Here is a 27,953-nt window from a genome sequence, read left to right as displayed (position 1 = left end):
AGTCACTAACTCACTGTCTAAAAGCGATTTAACTCACAAAATTAAGCAGAACAGTTTATTTTTAATGCATATATATAACATATGCTTCATGAACTTCTAAGGGTGGAATAGAGTTCACTGTCAGTTTTTACACTTTCCAAAGCACCAAGCACATTGTAGTTTTTCAATTTTGTCATCACTACATCAGGCAGCCTACACTAAGCAACATCTGCCAAAAACTTCTTGGGCAAAATTGCTGATTCCTACTGTTCCTATAGTTTCCTGCAGTTATCCATTCCTGTTTCTCTGTTCATTGAGGCGAGGAGAGCAGAGCATCTGTTCACAGAATCCAAGAGGTACAGGCTCTCAGCCACCGGAGGTGAGGAGGCAGCAGGCAGGGGGTGCCCAGGCTGCAGGCTGCAGGCTGCTACTCTAAGCCCCTTCCCTGCCTTGTTCTCAAGGGATCAAGCAAACCAGCGAGGGGCTGGGCCCTGATGTTGTGTTTTGAATAGAAATACTCATTATCCCCAATATCCAAGCTCTTTCTACAGTTACCAGTTTCACATAAACCAAATAAAAATATCAGAGTTTTAACACTTTTGAGTTCCACATGCAGTTTTTTTTGTTTGTTCTATTTAGTTATACATGACAGCAGAATGCATTTTGATTCATTGTACACAAACGGGGTACACCTTTTCATTTCTCTAGTTGTACATGATGTAGAGTCACACAGTTTGTGTGATCATACATCTACAAAGGGTAATGACGGCTGTCTCATTCCACCCTTTTAAACCCATGGCCTTGAACTTGCTATGTGAGTGCTTTACCACTGAGCTGTACCCCTGAACTCTAATTTAAATTGGGAAAAGTATTATTTTCCAGATGCCGAAGTGACCTATGGACATAGAAAAAAGTATTTAGTGTCCCTGGGAGGAGAAAGAATTTAAGTTAAATGAGAAATCAAATACTGCTTTTCAGCTACAAAATTTATGAGGATGAAGAACCGTGGTACTTCTGCTGCTTAAGGTTTAAGTTGCTTATGACTTCTCAAATAAATGATTTAATGTGAAGTACTGTACCACATTTTAAAAATGTACGTATCTCTGTACAATTTCATTATGTCAAATATCTTTAGGAAATAATGAAATGATACAATTCGTTTCACTCAACACAGCCTAAAATAACAATGTATAAAGGAGGACCCTTAGAATCGATGGTATAAATAAAATGTATTACATTTCTAGGATGGAATATTATGTGACCATGAAAGTGGCAAATTTATAGATGTATGTTGAAATGGGAAGATGTACTTTTGTACATCAAATGGAAAAAAGATACTTTGATTATACATTCATATGAATAGATTATGGTCTTGTGTTAGCCATAAATATGTACAAAATGGGATAAAATATGTTATTTTCAGACATCTGAATTATAAGTAACATTTTCTTTTCCTTTGTATTAAAAGTTTGTTTTATTTCCAATATTTGGCAATTTCTCCTTTTTGTTTCTAGATTAATTTCTTTGACAACAGACATATACACTATTAATTAATTATTTTAACATTTTTTGAGTTTTGCCTTTTTGGTCTACCATATGGTTAGTTTGGGTAAAATTCCACATTCACTTTTCTGTCTTTCCTCTTTCTCTCTTCCTTCCTTCCTTCCTTACCTCCCCCCTAGTTCTTTTGCTCTCTCTCTTCCTTTCTCTCTCTCTCTCTCTCGCTCTCTTTCTCTCTCTCTTTCTCTTTCTCTCTCTTTCTCTCTTTCTCTTTCTCTCTCTCTCTTCCTCTCTCTCTCTTTCTCTCTTTCCTTTCTTCTCTCTTCTCCTTTCTTCTCTACTCTTCTTTTTTTCCATGTGATTTCTACAATTAATATTTGTAAAAGTTCTGAAACGAGTTTCTTGTTCAGAGGTGGACAACCTTGTGTGCCAGAGATGGCCACTTCCTACTTACCTCCAGTGGTGTTACTGCTAATGCAGTTCATGGGAAGGCCACAAGTTCTTATGCTGTATAGAAGGATTTTGCAGGAAATTTGGCAAGTTTCAAATGATTCTGATCACACGTACCAGAAGGACTGGGCAAGGAAGAATTCAAAAGAAACCAAAGTGCCACCGGAGAGCAATTGATAATTGCTCAAGGCACTCTGCAGCTAAATGAATTAGAAAAAACACTTGCTATAGCATTATTTTGAAGGATCTTCAAATCAATATGTGTTTTGCTGAACTTAGGCTAAGTCAAACTGTATGTATAGTACTTAAGCAAAATTTCAAGATAAAGATGGTGCTATAGAGAGGAAAAAAATCACATTGAAATAATTGTCTCAGGACCGAAAAATATATCTGAGTTTTGAAAATATTTCTGGGTGGGTACACAGTTTTGTGAGAAGCAAGACTCATTTTAACATATGGCTGGTTAGCACTTGAAAAGAAGTTCAACACAATCATCAGGAAAGTGCAAATCAAAACCATAATGAGACAGCACTTCATTTCCACTACAGTGGCTATAATTATAAAGGGTATAAATGTTAAAGATGTGGAGAAATTGAAACCCTCTTACAGTGCAGGTAGGAATGTAAACTATCTGCAGCCACTTTGGAAAACACACCATTTGCTCCTCAAAATGTAACAAGGAGTTAACATATGATTTAGCAGTTTTCCTAGGTCTATAATCAAGAGAACTGAACACATGTACAAGAAATGTGTACATGAATGTTTGCAACAGCACTAGTCAAAAAGTGAAAAAAATCAAAATGCTTATCAACTGATAAATATATAAAATTTAGTATACCCATATAAGTTATTTGGCAATAGAAAAGAGCTTATTGTTTATAAAATAATCCTTGGAAAGAGCAGGAATATGAATCTAGTGTAAATGAAATTTCTCACTTTCTATTAATTTGTGTGTGTTTGCATAAATTTCTGTCTTCTACCAACTTTTAGTCTCTTCAGAAGTGAAGGGATTCTTTTCACCTGTGCTTGTAGGTATTTCTACATATGCATCTTACATATGTATGTTTTATTGCATATAGATTTATTACATACCTGCAATTATAGTTTTATCATTTTGTTTTAGTTGTACCCTTATAAAAATGAGAGCAAGTATAAAAGATTATTACAGTTGCAAAAATGTTGCTTTACTTTATAAAAGTTTGGTTTAAAAAACCGAATTTCCTAATTGTACATATCTGTTCTCACCACTCATAACCTGAATACATATCATGTATTTGACATATTTTACTATATCTCAAGACACGCCATCCTTAAAAACTTCATGTTTCCCTAACCAGACTCAATTTCAAGTGAAATCTTTCCTCCCTCTTTTCAAACAAAAGTACTTCTGGTGGTAGGTAATTATAAACTGCCCTTTCAAAAAGTCAAGACCATATTAGTACTGATTAAACATGGGAAATACCTAAAATTTACATGCAGCCTATAAATCTAAATATTAAATAAAGTGGAACATATTAATTCATTTGAATCATACATTTCCTTTGGCTTTAAGTTTCTTGCAAAAAATAATTAGATCTTTATGTTGTTATTACTTAGCCCTCTTTACCCATAGTACTTTCTGTTGGCATCATATCTGCTATTATTCTCCCTCCCCCACACCATTTTACAACCCAGATTGTCAGTCTGTGAACATCCTAGCCAGTCATTGGTCCACTCATCAGCCTGTGAGCATTCTCGGCTGGTCTGAGCATTGGTCTGTTATTAGCCCGCGAACTACTTAAGAATAGCTTCCCCGCCATTTTCTCTCTCTCTCCTCCTCCCTTTCATGCTCTCTCCTCCTGACTTTCACTCTCTCTCTTGCATGCACGCACCCTCTCTCTCTCTTTTCCTCTCATTTTCTCTCTCTCTCTCCCTGCAGGGTGACACTCTGCTTGTTTGCTTAATAAAATTTCTTGTGTGAGTTTTCATGTCTGAAGTGGTTTCTGGGTGCTTTCATTGGTGCTGTGACTCAGATGGGCTCTTCTACTGCACTTAGGTGAGTAGAATCCCATCTGATGCCCCAGACTTCCCTCCCCCACTCTGGACACTTGTCTCACCTTCCATTGGCCTGGACGCTCTTCTCCAACCTCCACCACTGGCTTCAGATTGGTGAGTTTTCCCTAGTTCAACTTAAACACTCCTCCACTGACCTGAGATGTGACCGTTGATCATCCGGTACCCTGGAGGTGGTCGAGGAGTGGGGGTTCCCCCAGCCATGACTTTTACAGTTATGGCTGGCCCCCTTAGTTGACCTTATCTGATGGGTGGGTCCTGATCCTATGGGGAAGATTCTCTCTCAGGGTTGTGGCTCCTCTTCACGCTCGCTTTCAAAAATACTGACATCAGGTCCTCAACTCTCTCGGTCTTTGCCTGGCCCACATTGGTGTCTGGGTGACAACCCCATCACTGTGCTGCCTTTCCATTTCCAGCCAACTAGTCTGTGACCTCAGGATGCCCTGGACCCTGGTTTGGCTGTCATGTCTCCACCATGGAATCTGGGTCCTCCATCTTGGCAGATTCACCCCTGGGGTGCCTACTAGACAATCTTAAACTCCTTTAACTGACCCCCAGCCTAGATAATCAATCCAAAATGGCCACGTAATGGCACACAACTTTTGTGAGTGAGTGGGCAGATGGAAAGGGATTCCTTATCTTCAAGTTTTTTCTTTCTTGCACTTCTTTGCTCTTCCTACAAACTCAAAAGCCTCCTTTTGGCTTCTTATCCCGCTCTTAATCCCTCCTCCTCCTCTGACTTCCACTCAGCTAACAAACCACCCCATACAGGTCCACTGTGACAGAGGCTCCTCAGGCCCCTGCTCCTCCATCTCCTTTGCCCCATTCTGTTTCTGTTTCCATTCCCCTGCCCAGCCCACCAGTCCTCCTGCCATGAGGTCCCGTACACATATTCTAGCCCCCCATGGGAGGTGGCTGGTGTGGAGAGAGTAACCCTAACAAGCCCAACAGCTAGTGGCATGTCGCAGTAAGGAGTATGATATAGCAGCCCCATTTCTCAAAAGTAGTGGGAGATAATATTTCATAATTTTCTTCATCCAAACCTGACCTGATTCCCAACCAGGAAAAAGGGTTAAAAGGCCCTAGGCAATTTTCCCTGCCTAGCCTTACTGAAGCCTATATTGGAATGTAGACTGCAGTGGGTTCAGCGAAGGACCAACCTGAGACTAAAGAAAAAAGTGTCCATTTAAACTTTTCCTGGGCTGCAACACAGAACTCACTCTCTCTCTCTCCCTCTCACCCCTTCTCTCTGCCTTTCTCTTTCTCATTCTCTCATGCTGTAATTAATGGCCATTATCACTTTTTCTTCTAGGACTCTTGTTTTGTTTTTCTTAAATGCTATATTTTTCAAGTTCACAATTTTGATTCTACATACCTAGATTAATGATATTTTGATCAGTTCTATTTTTATTCAACTCTAGAGTTATTTTTGAGCATGTTACATTGCATTGGAGATAAAAACTACAAGGCCTTCACTTTTGTGTTATGTGTATATCATGTTGTCTAAAGTTGTGTTGTCTATGTACGTACCTGATAACAAAATTGACATAAATAACAAGTGCTCATAAAATTAAAATTTAAAAACTCTTTGAAATTGCTTACCTCACAAGTCTCTAAGTGGTCAAGTTGATATCTATAAAATGTCTAATATCAATTGTTTCTAGGACTTTTCTTCAGCAGGAAAGAGACAGCAAATTCTGTTGAGAACACTTGTCTAATACCTTGTTTTTTACAGAAGAATAAGTGAATTAGATTTGACATGTATGGGATTACTCATATATGTTTGTTAGAGACATCTGATTAATTTATAAAGTTAAAATGCTAACTGTTAAATAACATCAAGTACTCTTAACTCTTTAAATTCCATGGGATTACATACTTAAACATTATTGGTATTTTCAAAGATTGGTGAATAAAAAGGGTTTAAAATTTCTTTGTGTCACCACAAAGGTAACTAAGAGTTAAGTCCTAACAGGTACAATTCTATATAGGAAGGGTTCCAAAAAATTTCAACTGAGTTTCAATTAGAGTACTGCTTATAACAAAGTATTTCATATTATTGAGATGGAGTAATTTATTGAACTTCAGAAATTTTGTATAAAATTATTTCAAAATGTGAACAAAAGGGGTCAACAGATAGAAAAGAGAAAATAAAAAGTTCTGGGTATGTAATATTTAGTAGAAGGGAAAAGAAAATGTTTCTGGATAAGAAAGTGCTTGTGTGTTGACATACATCAGGGTCAAAGTAAGTGCTAAGAAAGTCTGTGTGTAAGTAAAGGGCAAATTTCAACAAGTTTGCATGTAACTAAGTTAGTTATATGTATGTGAGACAATCAGTTAAAGCTATTTAAGGTTTTTCCATAAGGTCAAATATTAATGGGTTGACAGAAACCAAAGTTTAATCTATATGTTAAAATGACAAGAATTTCTTTAAAAACACTAATTTACTCTTATCATTGTAATCTTTTAAGTTTTATTATTTAGAGCAATTAGTCTGAAATATTGGGGTTTATAAATTATGATTAAACAACAACTGTTAGAGTATTATACTACGTTACAGAGTCAAAATTTTTCTTTAAAAACTAAATTTGGTTAATATAAAAGTATCAAGGTAATTTTGGAGTGGTCATTCTTTGTATATTAAATGTGTTCATATTTTCCAGGTATACAAGCCTTTAAAGCAGAAAATTTATCAAGCTGCTATTCTCCAACTAAACTTGTCTGTAATGGTAATTTTAAACATAAAAATAGCAAATTTTATTGGAGACTTATGTATAACACTTAAGGTTCTATTACAGGACCTGTTGTCAATAGAGTTTAGGTAAAATTTGTTACTTTTTACAATGAGATAAATATTTTAAATGTAAATGTATTTCTAAAAGTTAGTGAGAGCTTGATTTGTTTAAAGGTCAATATTGTGAAACATAAAAACATTTTTGCCACTTTGTCACATGAATGAAAGTTAAAAGTTCTCTCAGCCTTTCTTTGATTCATGTTTTAGATATAATGTTAAATTGTGTTAACTAATGCCATATAGGCTCAGGGAACGATATATGTAAACTTCTTAAAATTTTAAGAAAGATTCAAAGATCAGCATCAGAATTAGAACACTTTACCTAAGAATTGTAAAGAGCCACACCTTACCTGAGATAATGCTCTGCCTCCCACCCTGCTGCATGTCAGAATGGTTCCAAGATAAGCCAGACTTCAGCTTATTTAAAGTTATATTCAAAAGATTGTTTTTTGTTGTAAAATTACTGTGATCTTAAACAGGGAATATAATGTATAGCTCAGCCAAAATTCAAGATAGCTATTACACAGACTAAATGTTTTACTCTTGGTGATTCCATTTTGTATTTTCCTTGTAAACTCTAATTGTTGCCTGATTAATTTTTTGCAGAAGTACTGCTTCAAGAGCAAACACCATAAATTAACTTGAAATAGTAAGCCATCACCTATAGGACAGATAATGTAGACCCTAATTAGATAAAAGGGGGTAAATAACAGTAAAGTCATAGACATTGACTTTAAAGCCCAGTACTCTTACTTTATGACTGGTGAAACTAACTTTCTCGATGTTTAGAACCAAATTTAGGATTGAGATTAAATACAGAAGTCAAGAAAAGCCATATTTGGCTCTTGCCCTCAGAGTCAGCCTGAATCCAGGGAATGGGAGAGCTTCTCTAAAGAACTTTTGCAACTCTGGGTCACATGACCTCCCAATCAGTGAGATTAATGAGACCACTAGAGAATGAAAAGTCAACCAGTGCACCTGCTGCAAAGAGGAGGGTCATTGAAAAAGGGAGAAATCCCTGATGCTTCTACAGAAAGCCACCTCATCAAGTAGACCCTACCTAGCAAATGGCACTAAAGAAGCTAAAAAGCTACTCTCAAGTTCTCCATGAGTAACCCCTGTGGGAACTTAGCTGATCCTTAACAACAGATAGGAACAAGGTCAATTTGACCAGCTTGGTCTTGAACACCTAGCAAAACAGCTAAAACCAAAACATAGCCATTCCTGGCCATTTAAAAGAAGAAACAATTGTTAAACATAACTGAAGATGTACACTTATGTTAGCCCCAAGAATAAGTAAAACTGGAGGCTACTAAAGAGATACTTAGGCAGGAGTGACTGATAACCATCAAGAGAAACTGCCAGAGTGAGAAATTTTTGGTTGTTTTAACATCTACAGATCTTCCTATATAGGACCATGGCTGCTAAATTGCCTACAGAATTTCCTACAAGATCAGATACACAGGTTCTGGAACTGGCAGACACACTCAAGTTCACCAACCAATTGACCAATCAACCACTTCTCCTCCAAGACTACCAGCCCCTGACACCCATAGCCAAGATTTGCAATTCACTATTGACACCGCTGTCTCCAAAAACTCTGCTCCCACTAAAGTCCTCCCTAATCCTCTCTTTTTTTATAGGAATGACACTCTTTGCCCCATAACCAGCAGGAAGAAGCTACAGAAGAAAGACCATTGTCCCACCCCCAGTATCTTTAAAAACAAAAAGGAAGACATGTTGACATCATATCTGCTATTATTCTCCCTCCCCCACACCATTTACAACACAGATTGTCAGTCTGTGAACATCCCAGCCAGCTATCGGTCCGCTCGTCAGCCTGTGAACATTCTCGGAAGTCATTGGTCTGTTATTAGCTTGCGAACTACTTAAGAATAGCTTCCCCGCCATTTTCTCTCTCTCTCCTCCTCCCTTTCATGCTCTCTCCTCCTGGCTTTCACTCTCTCTCTTGCGTGCACACACCCTCTCTCTCCTTTTTCCTCTCCTTTTCTCTCTCTCTCCCTGCAGGGTGACACTCTGCCTGTTTGCTTAATAAAATCTCTTGTGTGAGTTTTCATGTCTGAAGTGGTTTCTGGGTGCTTTCACTTTCAAAAAGTAAAATTTATTTAAATGCCACCCAAATGGCTGGAACTGCCACAGACCTTTTTTTTTGTTGTGTCATGTTTTACTTAATAAGGTAAGAAATCATGGATTGTGTAATGGGCCTTTGTTTTGTATATTACAAAACATTTTAAGTGTTGCCAATTACAGTGTGTAATGCATCATGAATTATTAGCAGCATTCCAATGTCAGTGATTTTAAACTATTAAGGAAAAAATACCTAAGACTCTGAAAAACACAGTCCTTAAAAGATATATGCAAAAATTAGTGTAATTGTATTGTTTTATTCATTGAAATACTGTCTTTGTTAACTAATAATAAGAGTAATAATTACAACAGCAAACTAATACTGAGTTCTTTGTGCTAGAATCTGTTCAAATACTTTGTGTAGATTCTCTTTTAAGTATCACAGTGGTGTCTTGGGAGGTAGCTCGTGATTTTAATCCCCATTTTATTGGTGAGGAAATTAAGGCATAGAATGACTAAGGGTAGCTAGTATGTAACAGGGCTTAAGGTGGAATTGAAACTCAGTGTGAGCTAAATCCAAAGACTATGCTCTTTGAAAGGGCAACTCTGGAATGGGGATGTGGCTCAGTGGTAGAGCCCTTACTTAGCAGACTCCAGACTCTGGATTCCAACCCCAGCACAATAAAAACAAAACAAAGCAAAAATCAAAAGTTAAGAAGGTCAGGCCCAGTGTCTGGAATACTGAGGCAAGAGGACTGCAAGTTCAAGCCCTTCTGGACAACTCAGTAAGACCCTGCCTCAAAATATAGCTCAGTGATTGAGCACCCCTGAGATCAACTGCCATCAGTACCAAAAAAAAAAAAAAAAAAAGAAAGAAAGAAAAAAGTTCAGGTCAATGGAAAACGGTTGCTTATTCATTAAGTAATAGCACCTAATAAATATTATCGCTTCTTCAGAAGAAAATTATTGCCTTTTAAGGGCAAGGAAGTATATGCTACTTGATGTTTACAATGGCATGAATAATTGTATGTTTTGAGAAGATGTTCTGTGAATTCCTAACAAATCCTCTTACTTTTATAGAACCCCTCTACATTACACCTGTGCCTGTGTGGCCAGGGAGAGGTGGAGACTCTTCTATTAGAGAAGAACAGTAACATTTCACCTCTGTGATAGTGACTAAAACATACCATGGATTAATGTTGAGGTAGCTAAGTGAATTCAATTGAAATGCTTAGAATAAAAATTAATTAATGTCATTTAAATATAACCAATTAGTGCATCCTGTGGAATATTTGTCCTGAATTTCTAAAATTTACAATCTGTTTCTTGGTACAAAACCAACAGGCCATATACAACAACAGGAAGAGGAATGTGAACTCTTCTAGAAAATGGGACTGATAGAAATGTTCAGAATTGCAGGGGTGAAACTCCTCTTCAACATGCTGTCTTTTGCAAGGACACAGCAAAGGCAGCAAATATTGAAGCCTCAAGCAAGGTATACACCCATCACATTTATTTCCAAAATAGTTGAAATAAATTTGTTTTAACAGTGACATAGGTGAATAAATGTGGTTTATAAGGAAGGTTTTCTTGATGAGAATAGTAGAAAATGTTGAAACTTTTTTTTTAATCTCATGGATATTTTTAGTTTAAATAAATTTATATAAATTGAGTCAATATTTAAAATTCAGGAGACTTGTGCAGAAATCTGGATTTCAAGCTTCTCTTGAACAACCACGTGTGGTCTCCTTTGAACCCAAGTTACTGTGTGGGGCACAGGGTGACTCCTACATACCACGCATGCACTGCTGGCAAGCTGCAGCATTCACTCAGAATCCCCTACTTTGCATCTATAATGGAGATTACAACTCCTGTTTTATAGCATATTTTGATTGGAATTTCATGATTTTCATGGTAGTTTCTATTAATTTACAAGAAAATGGCCTATGTAATATATTGATCTCTTTGAAATGAGATTGAAATTCAGAGTTTAGAAACTGATAATTTTAAAATCTTTTTCTTATGTGTACTATAAAAATCATATTCCCATTAGAATTTCTATGAGCCTTATTAGGTTTTTATAGGCCTCATGGTTAGAGGTAGATAGGTAATGCATATTGCAAGCAATATTATATCTTTCTCTTTAGCCTTGCCCTTTAAACATGTCATTGATTTAGTGTCTTATGCTAAAAATAATCCATGTAGCTCAGGATGAAACTTTTGTTGTTACAAAAGATTTTTGGATTATATTTTGTCTATAATTACAAATAACTTTAATTGGCAATTAAAATGGAACCAGAGTGAAAAAGAACTTGGAAAAGTGGATGTACATTAGGATCCCAGGATTATCATTTCAATTGAGAATACATTTTGTATTAGCTTTCTAACATGTAAGATTAATATCTTTCATCTTATAATAGGAGGAAACACAGGGACCAATTAGGAATAGGGGATCAAAGTTAATTGGAAGCCTATCTGTTTTAACTCAGAGCCTATTTCTCTAGTGACCCATGTGGAACTGAAGTTCCTATATTGGTGTCTGGGATCTTGACACTAAATAGAAGAGAATCAGGAGGGTTTATGTAGAATGGAGAAATTTTCCATGTTATTGGAAAGTTTTCAGAGATGTCTCCCTGCTACTTTAATTCTTCAAATGTGAATATCTGCTATGAAAAAGAATTGTCAAATAGATGCTATCAATGGTAAAGTGATTGTTTTGATACTGGATACATAATGCATGGTTTTGTAATATTCCTTTGACAGGGAATCAAGGAATCTTTCTGATGAAGTTTGGTATTTCTGGAAAAGTAAATATTCTTTGGGCTATACATTGATAAACTCTGCTCTGTAGATGAAAATTTAGCCCATTAATTCAATAAAATACTTAAATCCTTTACTTCTATGTTTGAGGGTTTGGGGGTGTTGAGATTCAAGATATAGTAGGTGTCTGTTCTCAAGAAGTTCTTGGTTTAGAAAAGGGAGGGGCAATTACACACCTCCAAGATTAAAGGCTGTGACAGAGGCAAAGATATCTGGAAGCAGAATGTAACAAGTTTTGGAGATAACCGGAGTTTGTGTGGACATGCTAGGCATAGGAGGGCATTTCAAAGTGAAAGAATAGCTCATGTGGACCTGCAGTGTGGTAGAAAGAAGAAGCTGCTCTTTCTTTTCTTTATATATTGTATGTTTGTGTTCATAGGGTCTTTTATAAAACTTTCAGTTCAGCTGAGAAATAAGTAATTTTGTGAATGAATTATTTTTGTTTCCCAGAAACTAATTTTACTTGCTCTAAAGGAAAACAAACAGCAGATGGCAGAATTTTAATTCTGAAGAAAGCAAATATACATGCAGTCAACAAGAAGGGAAGGTATAGTGCTCACTTTGGCAGCACACTTAATAAAATTGGAACAATATAGAGAAGATTAGCTTGGTCCTTGCGCAAGGATGACTTACAATTTGTGAAGCCTTCCATATTGAAAAAAATTAGGAAAACTGTCCAATTCACAATAACCTCAAAAGTAATTGGGAATTAATCTAAAGGTGTGAAAGGTGTGAAGGACCTCTACAATGAAAATTATAGAACCCTGAAGATAGATATTGAAGAAGACCTTAGAAGATGGAAAGACTTCCCATGTTCTTGGTAAGCAGAATTAAAATTGTCAAGATGACTATACTACCCAAAACACTATATAAATTAAGTGTAATCCCCAGTGAAATGCCAATGACATTCTTCACAAACTAGAAAAAGCAGTTCTAAAATTCATTTGAAAAAATAAGAAACCCATTAGTCAAGGCAATTCTGAGCAAAAATGTTGCTGGAAGCACCACAATACCAGACCTCAAATTAGGCTACAGAGCTATTGCAACAAAAACAATATGGTGTTGGCACCAAAACAGACATGAAAACCAACGGAATAGAAGACCCAGAGACAAACCCACATAAATACATTTATCTGTCTTTTCAATTGTACTTTTGTTTCTCTTGATTCTCTTGGTTCAGAACTGGTCCTTCAGTCTGGATAATTAACTTTTACTATCAGACTGTCTTGACTGATCCCTATTCCTCAGTCTTCATGGTAACACACACTTAGATTTAATGTTACAACATGTTTCTCTCTCTCTCTCTCTCTTTTATTTTTGTACCAGGAATTGAACCCAGAGGCACTAAACCACTGAGCCACACCCCCGGCCCTTTCTTATATTTTGTTAGAGATAGGGTCTTACTGAGTTGCTCAGGGTCTTACTAAGTTGCAGAGGCAACTTGTGATCCTCTTGCCTCAGCCTCCCAAGTTATTGGGATTACAGGTGTGCATCACCACTCCTGGCCACAACATGTTTTTAATTCACATATACACATGCTTTATATGCCCACCCATTGTTCCCTCCTAGCTTTAGCCACACACGTAGTGAACACACTGACCCTGACCCCCAACTAAAAACCTTAGGTGGAACCCCCATGATAGTACAGACCTTCAAGGTGAGTTACATATTAAGGGCTTTATTTGTATGTTCTGCCAGAAAATATTAATTAGAATCATTCAAAAGACCAGTGGAATAGAAGACACAGAGACAAATCCTCATACAGCCATCTGATACTTGACGAAAGTGCCAAAAATATTTGTTGGAGAAAAGACAGCTTTTTAACAAATGGTGCCTGGAAAATGGATAGTCACATGTAGAAGAATGAAACTAGATCCCTATCTCTCATCTTGCACAAAAGTCAAATCAAAATTAATCAAAGACATAAGAATTAGATCAGAAATCTTATAACTGTTAGACGAAAACATAGGGTCAACATTCTATCATATAGGCAGAGGCACTGAATTCCTAAATAAGACCCCTAAAGCTCAAAAAACAAACAAACAACAACAACAACAAAAAACAAAAACAAAGAATAAGTGGGATAGCATCAAAATAAAAGATTTTCCACAACAAAAGAAATAAGAGTATGAAGAAAGAGCCTACAGAATGGGAGAAAATTTTGCCAGCTGCTTCTCTGTGAGGAAATTTATATCCAGAATATATGAAGAACTCAAAATACTTAACACACAAATAGACATGCACACACACACACACACATACACACACACACACAAACACGCACACCAAATAATAAATGGGAAAGGAACTAAACATTTTCAAAAGAAGAAACACAAATGGCAAAAAAAAAAAAAATGTACATAACAATGTTCAACATCTCTAACAATCAGTGAAATGCAAATCAAGATTTTACTAAAGGGTAAAAAAAGATAGTAGAAGGAGCTAGGCAGTGAGTCTCTCTCTTCACAGCACAGAAGGAAGGAAGAAAAAAAAAGTAGAATCAAGAGGTGGGTGACAATATAAATGTTCTAAGACTCAATATTACAAAGTCTGAGATCTGGAGAGACTTGAAGATAGTAACCAGAGTAGAAAATAAATGCAGAGTTCCTTAACCCTGAACCTGAACCAGGGGAGGGAAGAGAGAGAGAGAGAGAGAGAGAGAGAGAGAGAGAGAGAGAGAGAGAGAGAGAGAGAAGAGAAAAGTAGAAAGAGAGAGAGAGAAAGAGAAGGAGGAGAAGCAGAAAAACTCTTAAGCTCACCCACTTAAAAATGTTTGGAAAGGCAGACAAATTCAAAGTATAACAGGAATAGCAGGATCCTTAAAACAGCAAACAACTTAACACCAAATCATGAAAAGGATGCTGAGCAAGGTGCCCAAAGCTGTCTCGTGGCACCTCAGCCAACTGGTCACCCCCTTAAATCAACACAGCAGCCTTCCGTGCCCAGACAGTTGCAAATTAAACTGAGGGAAGTTTCCTGCAGTGGAAGATGTTAAGAATCCAGCCAGAATTTGCTGGTAAATGGATGGACCAGGAGACTCTCAGGCTAAGTGAGATAAACCAGTCCCAAAAAACCAAAGGCTGAATATTCTCTCTGATATATGGATGTTAATACATAATAAGGGTGGGAGAGGGAAGGATAGAAGTTCATTGGATTAGACAAAGAGAATGAAGGGGGAGGGGTTATGGGAATAAGAAAGGCAATAGAATGAATCAGACATAACTTTCCAATTTTCATGGAAGAATACTCAATGAGTGAAACTATACATTGTGTATGACTTCAAGAACTGGATCTTAATTAGAAAAAGTTATACCCCATGTATGTATATAAGACGTCAAAATACACTCTACTGTCATGTATATCTAAAAAGAACAAATAAAAAATCTAGCCAGAAAGAACTTCTAGAAAGACCGCTACAAGCCAAAAATCACTGAAAATTCCTTTCCCTAACCATGGACAAGTGGAGTGGGGTGTTGTGGACCAGTGTGGGGAAGGACCCCCTAACCCACTGCTCTACTCACCCTCCATGACCCAGGCAAGGACCAAAAGCTCTGTGCAGGGTTCATTTGACTCAGAGACAGAGCAACAAAGCACTTCTGCCTCTTGCAGAGGAATGGAGATTCAATAGGACCACACTAGCCCCAATCACTGATAACAGGAGGAGGCACTGTGGGAAGTCTAGGGACTGTCCCCAGGATGGTGGGACTGTACCAGAAGGAAGTTGCCAGGATATTCAGTGACATAGACCTAATTCCCAGATAGTGACAGCTGCAGGAAGAAGGCTATTAGGATACCCTAGGAAATTTAAGCAGAAGACATCCACAAACAGAGCCAGAGGGAGATCAGTTAAGATAGAAAATTACTAGAGCCTAGGCAACAGAAAGTGTCTGCTCCTGGATTTAACTGGCACCCTGCCTGACCAGTGATTTCAACTTGTGAGTGAAATGGCATTGTTTGGATACTGGCAGGACCTTGCATCAGACACAGACAACAGAGGGAATCAACACCCACAATTTTCAACCTGGGTGAGTAAAACTAGAACTCAGGTGAACCACCTAAGTCCCTGCACTACAGTACCCCAGAGAGTAGAGTTGGCTAGGGGAATACTTATGCACTACAGAACACTCACAGAAAACCCACAGCCAGAGTTCCTGCACTCAGAGACAGCCACCAGAATCTTTACCACCACAAAAAGAATCCTGTAGAGAGAAGCTGGTTCATGGTCACCCACAGCAATCACAGGGTCACTCCATAGTCTGCATGCTGAACTCCTGCACACAGTAGAAATAAGCAAGCCTCAACATTGCATCTTCCAAGCAGTCAGCTGCAGATCTCTGAGCTAGAAACCAGAACTGGCTGGTGGCAACTCCATAGCAACTAGGGAATTGACCCCTGTGCCCCTTCAACTCTGGGTCAGCCACTGAATAGCATGCAATTGAATTAACTTCATGAATTTCTTTGAGCTCAGGTTCTCCATTTATAAACAGAGCAGGAAGGACTAAAATCAGGAATGGCAAACTAGAAGATACAAAATGTGGAAAGCAATGGAGCACGATCCTTTTGTCTATTGCCCTTGGCAGATGTTGGCGATGATCACAGACTTGCCCTTGGAAGTCCAGACGGGTCCTGGTACTCCTTTGTAACACAGAGCTGTGTGCAGCTATCACCCCTCCAGTCAAGTTGTTGGACTGAAGTCCCTGATATCCCTGGCCTCCTGCCCTCTAGTGCCTTTTCCCAGTCTAGTGTCCTGAAATTATATTTTCCCTAGATATGTCATGAGAGGCTATCTGTTGTGTACAGTTACCTTGAATTTTAACTTGTCTGATTTGTCAGATTCAGTATCTTGGGTTTGAATTAGCCTGTGAAGACTGGTTTATCAGTCACCCTCAGGACTGTTCTAGCTTTGCATTCTGAGAGTAAAACCAGCATGAGAATGGGAGGTTTGAAGGCATGTGGGGTTTATTTTAAACTAATATTGACTGGTTTTTTTTTGTGTGTGTGTTATTCTCATATCTACCTGTATCAAAGATATCAAAGGGTGGGGAGTGTTACTGGGTTTTTGAGGACTATGAAGTCTGACTAAAAATTTCTTCATTACATTCATGTAAAAGGAAAATAAGGGGTTGGGCAAGGTGGCACATAACTGTAATCCACTTACTCAGGAGGATAACAAGTTTGAGGTCAACATGAACAACTTAGTGACACCCAATCTTAGAATAAAAATAAATAAATAAAATGGCTGTGGATATAGCTTAGTGTTAGAGCAGTTGCCTAGCATACTCAGAACTCTGGGTTTAATCCTCAATATTCGCCCACAACCAAAAAAGTGGGGAGTGTTGATCTTTCATGGATTGACTATTGTATAAATATCTGGAATAATTTAGCACTTTATTCTCACCATTAAGCTTCCAAATTTAGATGCATCATCTAAATATAGAAGATTTCCCCTATCCCATCTTCCCCCATTTTAAAAGCATTTTGTTGCAATGTTCACTGGTTTAATTCCCAGGATAGATAATAGCTCCTGTTCTGGTCAAGTAAAAGATTAGAGAATTCTTGTTTAAGTCCCTGACATACTAAGTACTTGTTATTGGTACCTAGTAAATATTGTTATTCATAGATAACCTGGTGACCAAGTGAAATTCTCAGAATAGTTGGTATCGTGAGAACTTTGTTTGACTATGGTCTTTGCAACAATGGTTCTCTCTCCTATTTGTTCCTGGACTCCTGAGGAAAGTTGAGACTGGGACTGTGGCCCCTAGGCATTAACTACAGCTATAAGGTGGAGATAGTGAACTAGCTTCAGAGGGAAAGAGGAAGACTGATCCCACTGGGTTGGAGGGATCCACTGCCTCAGGATTGTAGGACTATTTGAAGACTTCAGTAACTTTAAAATAAAGTCCAAGGAAGATTCAACATGACAGATTAGAGTAAAACTTCATTTCCAGTTACTCCATGGCTCAGGTTTCAAGCAGTGGGAGTATTGCTTCTCAGAAGGTGGATGAAAGAGGAATTTCACTAAAATTCAATACTGGACATTCAGAGTGTCTTAGAGACTCAGAAATTCAAGTGTATTGAACAAAGAACAAGAAAGAGTATATTGGAGCCAAGCTGGTTGTAGCAGCAGCAGTGGTGGTAGCATCGGCATTGGTTCACCACAGAGGGGAGTGATAATGCACAGGCAGAAACAATGGACATTTGGTGTGGAAAATCTTGTAGCTAAGAAAATCAGCCTGAACTTGACTGATCCAGAAGCTGCATGGTGAAATGATGTGTAAAAAGTGCTCTGTATTTCTCAACTGGTAAATGACAACTGAGAGAGGAGCTATTTTGAGGAGGCCATGTTGCTGTTGAGGGAGTCTGTGAAATGATAGCAAAATTGCCTCACTACCTTCACAAGCTTCTACTTTGTGGCCTAGGGTATACCTAATGGAATATGAGTGATACAGGCTTAAAGATTGTACTCAGGGGAATTTCAAGTCAGAAAAATGGAGTACAACTAACTTTCCCTTTGAGTCTGGCAGTTTATGTTACCAGCTAAACAGGATCAGGAATCTGAACAGGTGAGTGTGAAGACCTTCAGGGACTAAGCCTAGGAAGTTTGTAGGCAGCAGAATGTGTGGAGGATAGGCTTCCTTGCACCATGAGTAGAATTCTTGGGAGGTTCCTGAGATCCATACTCTATCAGAAATTGCCATCTGACTGGCCTTAGTGGTGTGTTGATATAACCTCTCCTGAGCAGACACCACACAGCAAAGTCATTAAGGCCTTATTAGATCTAAGCCTCAGTTGACAGAACTCCACTTATAGAACTCTGCACCACCCCTGGTTCCGAAAGCTCAGTCCTTGTACTGGATTCCAACCAAATAATGAGGAAAAGGTTTGCAGAAAAAGGAAAGGGAAGTTCATTGCTTTGCTAGCAAGGGAGAAACAAAGGGGACTCCTATCCCAGAGGCTGTGATTCTGACCATCATGGGGAACAGAGGGATTTTATAGAGGTAAATCAGAGGTTACATTTCAGTTGTGCCTTGTCAAGGATCATAATTCATTTGTAGACTTAAGAGATAGCCATTTCTTAGGTCTTCTGGCACTGTTCTGAAGTTCAAATTACTTCATTCCTATGGTGTGTATGCTTAAAGACAGGTAATCTTGGCCTAGAATGGGAAGAAAGTTATTCTTGCTTCCCTCATGATTTCAGAGGTGGAGAAGAAGAGAAAAGGGGGGAAATGCCAGTTTTAAAATAAGCCACAGTATCAAAGCAGCAAGGGTTATGTTCAAAGCATGAAGTGGACCCTTGTCCCAGCCCCAACCTGGGAGTGCATCATTGTGGTCTACACAAAGTTCCAATTGACAGTATTTCCCATTCCATTCTATCTATTACTGGTGAGAAGGAAAACTGCAGCGAGCAACACAAAAAGAGGAAGGGATTAACAATCCCCAGTCATTGTACTTTCTATTTCTCAGTACATAGCACAAAGAGAAATGAGAAGGACAGATGGGCATAGGCAGTGGTCATCCATTTTCATTGCCTGTTTTGACCATGTCAGTGGAGAAGACTAATTTGTTTTTTCATAATTAATCTTTTTTCCCTTTTTATGTGTTCTTGCTGTGCTGATTGGTGTGTGAACACATTTACATGTACCTATTTGTTTCTTTTTCCTCATTTTTAGCATTTTCTAATGTCCTTGCCTTGTCTTTTGATGGTTAGGATTTGGGGTTTGTTTATTTTGGTTTTGGTTTGTTTTGGTTTTGTTTGTTTCTCTCCTTTCTTCTGATGCTAAGAGCTGAATTTTCTTGTTTTCTTTTCCTTTACTTTTTTCCCCCTAATTTTCTCATCCTTCTTTACAACCATCACTTTTTACAACTCTTCTTCATTATCTCTGTTCATGTTTTGAACTTTTAAATTCTCTTCTACCTTCTTATAACATTTTTTCTCTTAATGAACTGTATCCTATAGATAAAATTAACTGAAAGAATTCATAATGATTAATTCAGTACTACAGAACTTACTTAAAGAAGTACTCCACAAAAAAAGAAACAAAAAACAACTCCAGAGCTCATTAATGAACAAACCTCATTTGAAGAGTAGCTAAGCAAATAAAAAATATGACCAAATAAAACATTGGAAATTTAAAAAATAGCTGGAATTAATAAATATCTCTCAACAATAACATAAATGTAAATTGTCTCAACCCTCCAATTAAAACACATAGACTGGCAGAATGGATTTAAAAATAAGACTCAGGCCAGGCATTGCAGGGCATGCTTGTAATTTCAGTGACTCAGGAGGCTGAGACAGGAAGATGGCAATGTGAAGGACAGCCACAGCAACTTTGCAAGGCCCTAAGAAACTTGGAAGACACTGTCTCAAAAAATAAAAAGAATTGAGAATATAACACAGTCGTAAACCACCCTTGGGTTCAATACCCAGGACGTCTTCACAGTCCACCTGCCACGTCTATTTCCTGCCACTCCAACACTTGACATGGCTCTGTTGGAGTAGAGGATCTGACACTTGACATGGTCTGTTGGAGTAGAAGATCTGACACTTGACATGGTCTGTTGGAATAAAGGACTCAACACTTTACATGGTTCTGTTGATCGTCTTCCCTCTTGGGGGCCATAGGCGTGGCATGTCTCCACGTGTAGTTGCTTTTTAATATTAATAATCAGTATACCTTTAGAAACTTATTGGACAAACATTGGGAAAGTTTTACTGTATTGGGACACAGAATAGTGCACAATGAAAATTTAGCAGTAATACATAGATAAAATATATAAAAATAAACAATTGTGGCTGTGCTCAAGTTTAAAGGAAACTGTGATTGCTTTAGTGTAATAATAGATGGATAAAGAGGCATTCCTCTGAGCTTGGATGTGGTGTTTAGCCTTTGTTGCTTTCTTAGTTTTAATAGTTGATTCTAGAGATACTTTACATAATAAAAACATTTAGGTTAGTCATAAATAAAATTTGTGCTTTTCCTATGTTTAGTCTAATTCTTTGAGAATCGAATAAGATTTTAGTTCACCATTATATGAATTAGAATAGACTAAATATTAACTGTAAGTTGATTTCTTTACCCTTTAATAATAGTAAAAACTTTTCATTGTTAAACACTGGAGTTCATGGTGGGGGTGGTTTCTCAGAAAATCTAGTAACATGTTTTTTTCTGAAGGTTAAAGGCTGGCAGATCATGGTGCCCTCAGTTTAGCTGGGAGACAAGTTTATTTCAGTTTAGCTGGGAGACAAAGTTGTTTTAATCTAACTGGGAAATAAGGTTGTTTTGGTCTGGGCTGTCATACAGAGAGAAGGTGTACATTGAGAAGAAGCATAGATTGTACTTTTGAAGGTTTTTCTTGTTTATAAACTAACCAAAAATGATATAATCATTACTAAAGAAAAATATCTATAAAAAGACTGGCAGAAAAAATAAAGACAGATTTAGCCTCAGAACACTTGGTGTCTCTGTGTGCTGTTTCTCCACCATGCCATGCCTTCTCTCCACCTAGGACCCCTGACTCCTGCTAGGGCTGGACCCCGGCACCCACCCCACAAGGGAAAAAACAAAACAAAACAAAACAACACCAACAATATGCTGTTTGCAAAAGAATTACTTAAAAGGAAAAGACAGTCATGAGCTAAAAGTGAAAGAATGCAAATTGAGGTACCATGAAAATAATCACCCAAACAAGCAGGAGTAGCTACTCTCATTTGTGACAAAGCTGACTGCAAATCAAAATTAATCAGAAAAGAAGGTCATTTCATACTGCTAAAGAGAATAATCCAATGAGAAGATACAACAGTAGTAAATATTTATGCACCATACATCAATGTGGCTAACTGCATAAAAAGAGACACTATTTGAATTAAAACCTCAGATAGACCCCAGTACAATAATATTGGGTGATTTGAGTATACCTCTCTTACCAATAGATAGATCATTTAACATACACTCAGCAAAGAGTCTTTGGACCTAAAATATTATAAATCAAATGAACTTAATAGATATCTGCAGATATTTTATCCAACAATTGAATGCCCTTTCTTCTTCTGGAACCTTCTCCAAAATTGACTACATTTTAGGTCACAAAGCAACTCTTAGAAAATACAAAAAATTGATATAACTACTTGTATCTTATCAGATCATAATGAAATAAAGTTAGAAATCAACAATGAAACACCCTACAGAAACTCTATAATAAACACAAGAAGATTGAACAACACACTTTTGGGTAATGAATGGGTGATAGAAGAAATCAGGGGAAATTTTTAAAAAATTCTTAAAACCAAACAAGAAAAGTGATACAACATGGCAGAACCTCTGGGACACTATGAAGGCAGTTCTAAGAGGAAAGCTTACAAATATGAATGGCTACCTAAGAAAATAAGAAAGACCCCTCCCCCCAAAAAACCTAATAATGCATATTAAGGTCCTTGTAAATAAAAAACAAAACAATTACAAAATCAGTATATGGAAGGAAATAAAAAGATTAGAGTAAAAAAAATCAATGGAATTACAAATTAAAAACCCCACAAAGGATTAATGAAACAAAGGGTTGGCTTTTTGAAAACACAAGCAAGATTGACAGGCCCTTAGCTAAACTAACCAAAAGAAAGGAACTCTAAAGTCATAAAATTAGAGATTAAAAAAATAAATCACCATAGACTACACAGATATCCAGTGGGTCATTAGGGACTATTTTGAAAACTTACAATCTAATGAATTGAAATACTTTTCTTGACACATACTACCAGCCAAAATTCTGTCAAGAGGATATGGATAGGCTAAATTGACCAGTAATAATGAGGAATGGGATACAAGCAGTAATAAAATCCTTCAACAAAGAAAAGCTGAGGACCAGATGTGTTCTCAGTTGAATTCTACCAAAGATTTAAAGAACAACAAATGTCAATGTTCCTCAATATTCCATCAAATAGAAAGGAAAATAACACTTCCAAATCTATTCTATGAAGCCAGTATCACACGCCTACCAAAATCAGATAAAGATACATCAAGGAAAGAAAACTGTAAACAAGCATTCCTTATGAACTTGAGTGCAAAAATTCTTAATAAAATATTAGCAAATCATATTTAACAACAAATTAAGAAAACTGTACATCATGACTGCCTTTATCACAGGGCTTCAAGGATGGTTTAACATTTGTGAGTCAATAAATGAAGTTCATCAAATAAAAAGAATTAAGGATGGAGTATTTTTCAATATGGTGGAATAGAGAAGGTCACTTTCCTAGATGCTCCATGGCATGAAACTAAGAAAGCAGATAGGCAGCGTCTCAGTAAGATGGGTGAACAACAACAACCCCCACCCCCAAAACCCCAAAGAAGACTTTACTGGAATTTAATACTGGACACTCAAAGCAGATTGGGGACTCAGGAAGTAAGATATAATAAAATGAGGAAGAAACGCCAGTGCTACCACTGCTGCCACGGGCAGAGCACCAACTAGAGTGTTCCCTTCATAAAGTGGATGAATAAGAGAATTAAACAAATATGTATTTTTAGGAGACCTGAGTTGTGTCTGGGTATGGAGAGTTTAGAAATCAAAGACACTGCCCAAATAAACTGAAAAGTGCACTGCACAATATCCTTATACAGGAAAGAAGTTCCATCTCTCCCAGCTTCATATGGAGGGAAGAGAAAGGAACCATTTCATGACCATAGCATGGGAGTCTGCAAGCTGAGTGACCTGATTTCTGGCAAACCTGAGTATGGGCCACAGTACAGACCTGGCAAACACACTCTACTTGACATAGAGTGTGCCTAAGTGACCAGGAGAAAATCAAATGTGGACAGAGATTGACAAAGGGGACTACTTGTCATGGAAACCCACCTTGCTCTCCCCCTCACCCTCCAATCTGGTTGCTTGTAGAACAGGCTGGAAGAGAATTGCCTGGCCAGGATCTCAAAATAGCAGAGGCTTGAGAGATTGAGTTTGAAGACTGAACTTGAGACTAGGAAATATGGGGTTAGCAGGGGATGTAGTAGACTAAGAATTGGCTCCTCCACCACATGAGTGGAACCCAGGGGATGTCCCTGGGATGCAGTCTTCCAGCATGAACTGGCAATTTCTGGATCCTGGAGGAGCACTGATTTAAAATCTCCAGACTAATTGGCACTCAGAGAAGAACCTAGAGTCTACCTAATCCTAAACCCTACTTCCAAGATTTCCACCTGTGGGATTACCTCTCTCACTCTACCAATCCCAGCCTTGAGGGTGGAGCAAGCATCATACTCCAGATGACTTCACATAACATTGCTAAGAAAGGAAGTTGAGAATTGTTTGAATTACAATGGAAACAATTCTTTAACTTTTCATCAAGATCTCTTTTCTTTTCTCTGTTCAATTATGGCCTTAATGGTTCATATTTTTTTCTCATTTATAGCATTTTTGAAGCTAGTTATGTTTCATGAATCAGTTTTCTGAGGACTAGGATGTTTGATTAGTATATTTCAGTTTGTTTTATATTCTTTTATTCTTTTATTTTTAATTATATATATACTTTTTAATTATATATATATACTTATTATATGTATATGTATGAAATATATATATATATATGAAATATATATATTTCACTTGATTCTTTCTCTCTTTTCTTTTTCTTCTGCTAACAGCCAATCTCTATTAGTCTCTCTTTCACTCTTCCTTTAATTTTTACTTCTATTTTCTGTCCTCCTCCCTCATAATCTTCACATCCTACATCATGTCTGTTCATTCCTTGTTCACCACTTGAAATTGTAAATCCTGTTGCAAACTTACTGTTTTTATTGTAGGCAATAACTAATCATATTATTTCTGTTTATTGTGGCACATTGTAGACATCATAGAAGGAACTATTTGGTTTAATGCTGAAAATTGTTTGCATTGGCTGTTGCTATTATTTGTCTTCCCCTAAATGGTGAAGTACTAGAAACCTTCAGGGGCACTCTAAGTCTACAGGGTAGAAACTCTACTGGTTCAGTTCCATATTGTTAGTTACATAAACAACATAAAAAAGCAAGGGAACAAATCACCCCAAACAAACTATGATACTTTCATAACAGAATCCATTGATACCACAATGAAATTATTGTCAAAGAAGGAGTTTAGAATGTACAGATATAAAATGATCTTTGAGTAAAGGACAATGTAAGAAGTAAAATCAGATAGAAAATGCAGGAATAAAATGTAAGTTCAATGAAGAAATAGACTCTGAAAAAAGACAAGCAGAAATACTTGAAATGAAGGAATCTGTAAACCAAATTACAAATTTAATGGAAAGTATATATATGAAAATTATATAATCTGGAAAATAAAGTTCACCATGGAGAAAAGATTTTAAGACACCATGAAACAGAATTTCCAAGTACTATGGGATAACCTGAAAAACCAAATTTAAAATTTATATGGATAGGTGAAGGATTAGAGATACAAACCAAAGGAATGCACAAAGTTTTAAATGAAATAATCTCAGAAAATTTACCAAACTTAAAGAATGAAGTGGAAAATCAAATACAGGATGCTTACAGGACCCTAAATATACAAAAGTATAATAACTTACACCAAGCCATATTATTACACAAATGACCAACACAGAGAACAAGGATAGAATTTTCAAGACTGCCAGAGAAAAAAATGACAGGTCACATCTAGAGGGAAACTAATCTAAATCTCAGATGATATCTCAACCCAGGCTCTCAAAGCTAGGAGTTCTTGGAAAAATATACATCAAACTATGAAAGTAAATGAGTGCCAACCAAGAATACTACCCAGCAAAATTAAGCTTCATAATGGATGATGAAATAAAAATATTCTGTGATAAATAAAAGTTATAAGAATTCACAACTAGAAAGTCTCCAGTATAAAACATATTCAATAAAATATTTCATGAAAAATAGATGCATAATAGTGAAAACCAGCAAAGGGAAAATTACACTAGAAAAGTAATCAAAGGAGAAAAGAATTCAAATTAAAAAGGAGAAATAAATCAAAATGACAAGGAATAAAAATTACTTCTTAATAATAACATTGAATGTAAATGGTATATGCTCATCAATCAAAAGACATAGATTGGCAGATTGGGTTGAAAAACAAGACCCAACAAAATGCTGTCTCCAAGAGATGCACTTCATAGGCAAAAAGATCCACAGACTGAAGTAAAAAGAATGGGGAAAAAAAGATTGTTCATATGGGTCTTGTAAACAAGCAGGGATTTAACCCTCATGTCAGATAAAGTGAATTTCAAACCAGTTATTCAGATGGGACAAAGAAGAACATTTCATACTGATTAAGGAAATTACACATCAACAAGACATAACTATCATAAACATTTATGCCCCAAACATTGGAGCATCTCTGTACATCAAAGAAACCCTTCTCAATTTCAAGAATCAAATAGACCACAACACAATAATACTGGGTGACCTTAACACACCTCTGTCACCACTGGAAAAATCCTCCAAACAAAAACTAGATAAAGAATCTAGACATCTAAAAAAAATACAATCAATAATTTAGACATAACAGAAATATATAGACTACTTCACCCATCAATGACTGAATACACTTCTTCTCAGTAGCACATGGATAATATTCTAAAATAGACCATATCGTAGATCATGAAGCAACTCTTAGTAAGTGCAAGAAAAAAACATAGAGATAATATCTTGATTCTATCAGATTATAATGAAATGTAATTGAAAATCAAAGATAACATAAAAAAATAGAAACTACTCTCATACCTGGAGACTAAATAACATACTATTTGATGACATATGAATAGCAGAAGACATCAGGAATGAAATAAAGTACTTACAGGTAAATAAAAATAGTGATAAAATACACCAAAATCTCTGTGACACTATGAAGGCTTGTCTAAGAGGAATGTTCATTGCATTGAGCTTCTTCATTAAAGAGATAGAAAGTCACCAAATAAATAACTGAATATTTTATCTCAAAACTCTAGGAAAAGAATAAGTCAACCCCAAAAGCAGTAAAAGGCAGGAAATATTTAAAATCAGAGCTAAAATCAATTAAACTGAAACAAAACTTTTTCAAAGTCAATGCAACAAAACATTGGTTCTTTGAAAAAAATAGATGACATTGATTGTCAGGGGCGGGCTCTGAGGGCCCCAGAGCTGCACCGTGGCCTGATTTCTAAGATGGCGCCTGGCAGCTTGCCAGACTTAGCTGCACTCATATACAAGTTTTAGGAAGTAACTCTGATTGGCTGTTGTACATGAGGCAATCCTGGTATCTGCCTGGAGACTGTTCCTTGATAGGCTGACTTTCCTGGTAGTCTACTCTCTGATAGGCTGATGTTCTCAATATAAGTCTGAGACTTGTGGAATAAAGCCCTTTTGGTTCCTGTGATCAAGAAGAGTGTACGTGTTGTGATTGTCCCCACGGGTGGTGGGCGATCATAATTGATAAACCCTTATCCAACCTAATGAAGAGAAAGAGAGAAAAAAACTCAAATTACTAAAATTCATGATGAAGATGGAAACACCATGATGGATACTACTGAAATACAGATGATAATCAGAAACTATTTTGAAAAATTCTACTCTAATAAAATAGAAAATCTTGAGGGAATCTATAAATTTCTAGAGACACAGAAACTACTTAAGTTGAATCAGGAGGACATAGAAAATTTAAACAGGTTAATTCAAGCAATGAAATTTAAGACACTATCAAATGCCTACTACCACCACCAACAACAACAACAACAAAAAAGGGAAAGACCAAATGGATTCTCAGCTGATTTCTACCAGATCTTCAAAGAAGAACTAACACCAATGCACCTCAAGTTATTCCATGACTTAGAAAAGGAGGGAACCTTCCAAAATCATTCTATGAAGCTAGTATCACACTGATACCAAAACCAGGCAAAGAAAACAAATTTCAGACCAATATTCCTGATGAACATAGATGCAAAAATTCTTAACAAATGCTGGCAAATCACATACAAATCATATTAAAAAGATACTGCACCATGATGAAGTGGGGTTTATCCCAGGGATGCAAGGTTGGTTCAAGATATGGAAATCAATAAACATAATTCATCACATCAATAGACTTAAAGACAAGAACGATTATCTCAATAGAAGCAGAAAAATTTTTTGAACAAACACCACATTCATTCTTGTTCAAAACACTAGAAAAACTAGGGATAGTAGGAACATACCTCAAAATTGTAAAAGCTATATATGTTAAACCCAAGGTCAACATCATTCTGAAATGAAGAAAAATTGAAAGTATTCCCTCT

At 36.9% G+C, this 27,953-nt stretch overlaps 1 non-coding gene and 1 pseudogene across 1 annotated transcript; both read left to right on the top strand.

Moving 5' to 3' along the window:
* The first annotated feature begins 1,914 nt into the window (after nucleotides 1–1,914).
* Nucleotides 1,915–2,171, top strand: LOC124985717 (LYR motif-containing protein 2-like; annotated as a pseudogene).
* A 10,064-nt stretch (nucleotides 2,172–12,235) lies between these two features.
* On the top strand, nucleotides 12,236–12,341 carry LOC124985974 (U6 spliceosomal RNA). The gene has a single exon (XR_007108907.1). It is a non-coding gene; the product is annotated as a U6 spliceosomal RNA (small nuclear RNA).
* Nucleotides 12,342–27,953: the final 15,612 nt, after the last annotated feature.

The sequence above is a fragment of the Sciurus carolinensis genome, chromosome 5 (assembly GCF_902686445.1).
Source record: "Sciurus carolinensis chromosome 5, mSciCar1.2, whole genome shotgun sequence".
In the NCBI taxonomy this organism is placed as follows: Eukaryota; Metazoa; Chordata; class Mammalia; order Rodentia; family Sciuridae; genus Sciurus; species Sciurus carolinensis.
This window is presented reverse-complemented; position numbering and strand designations above follow the sequence as displayed.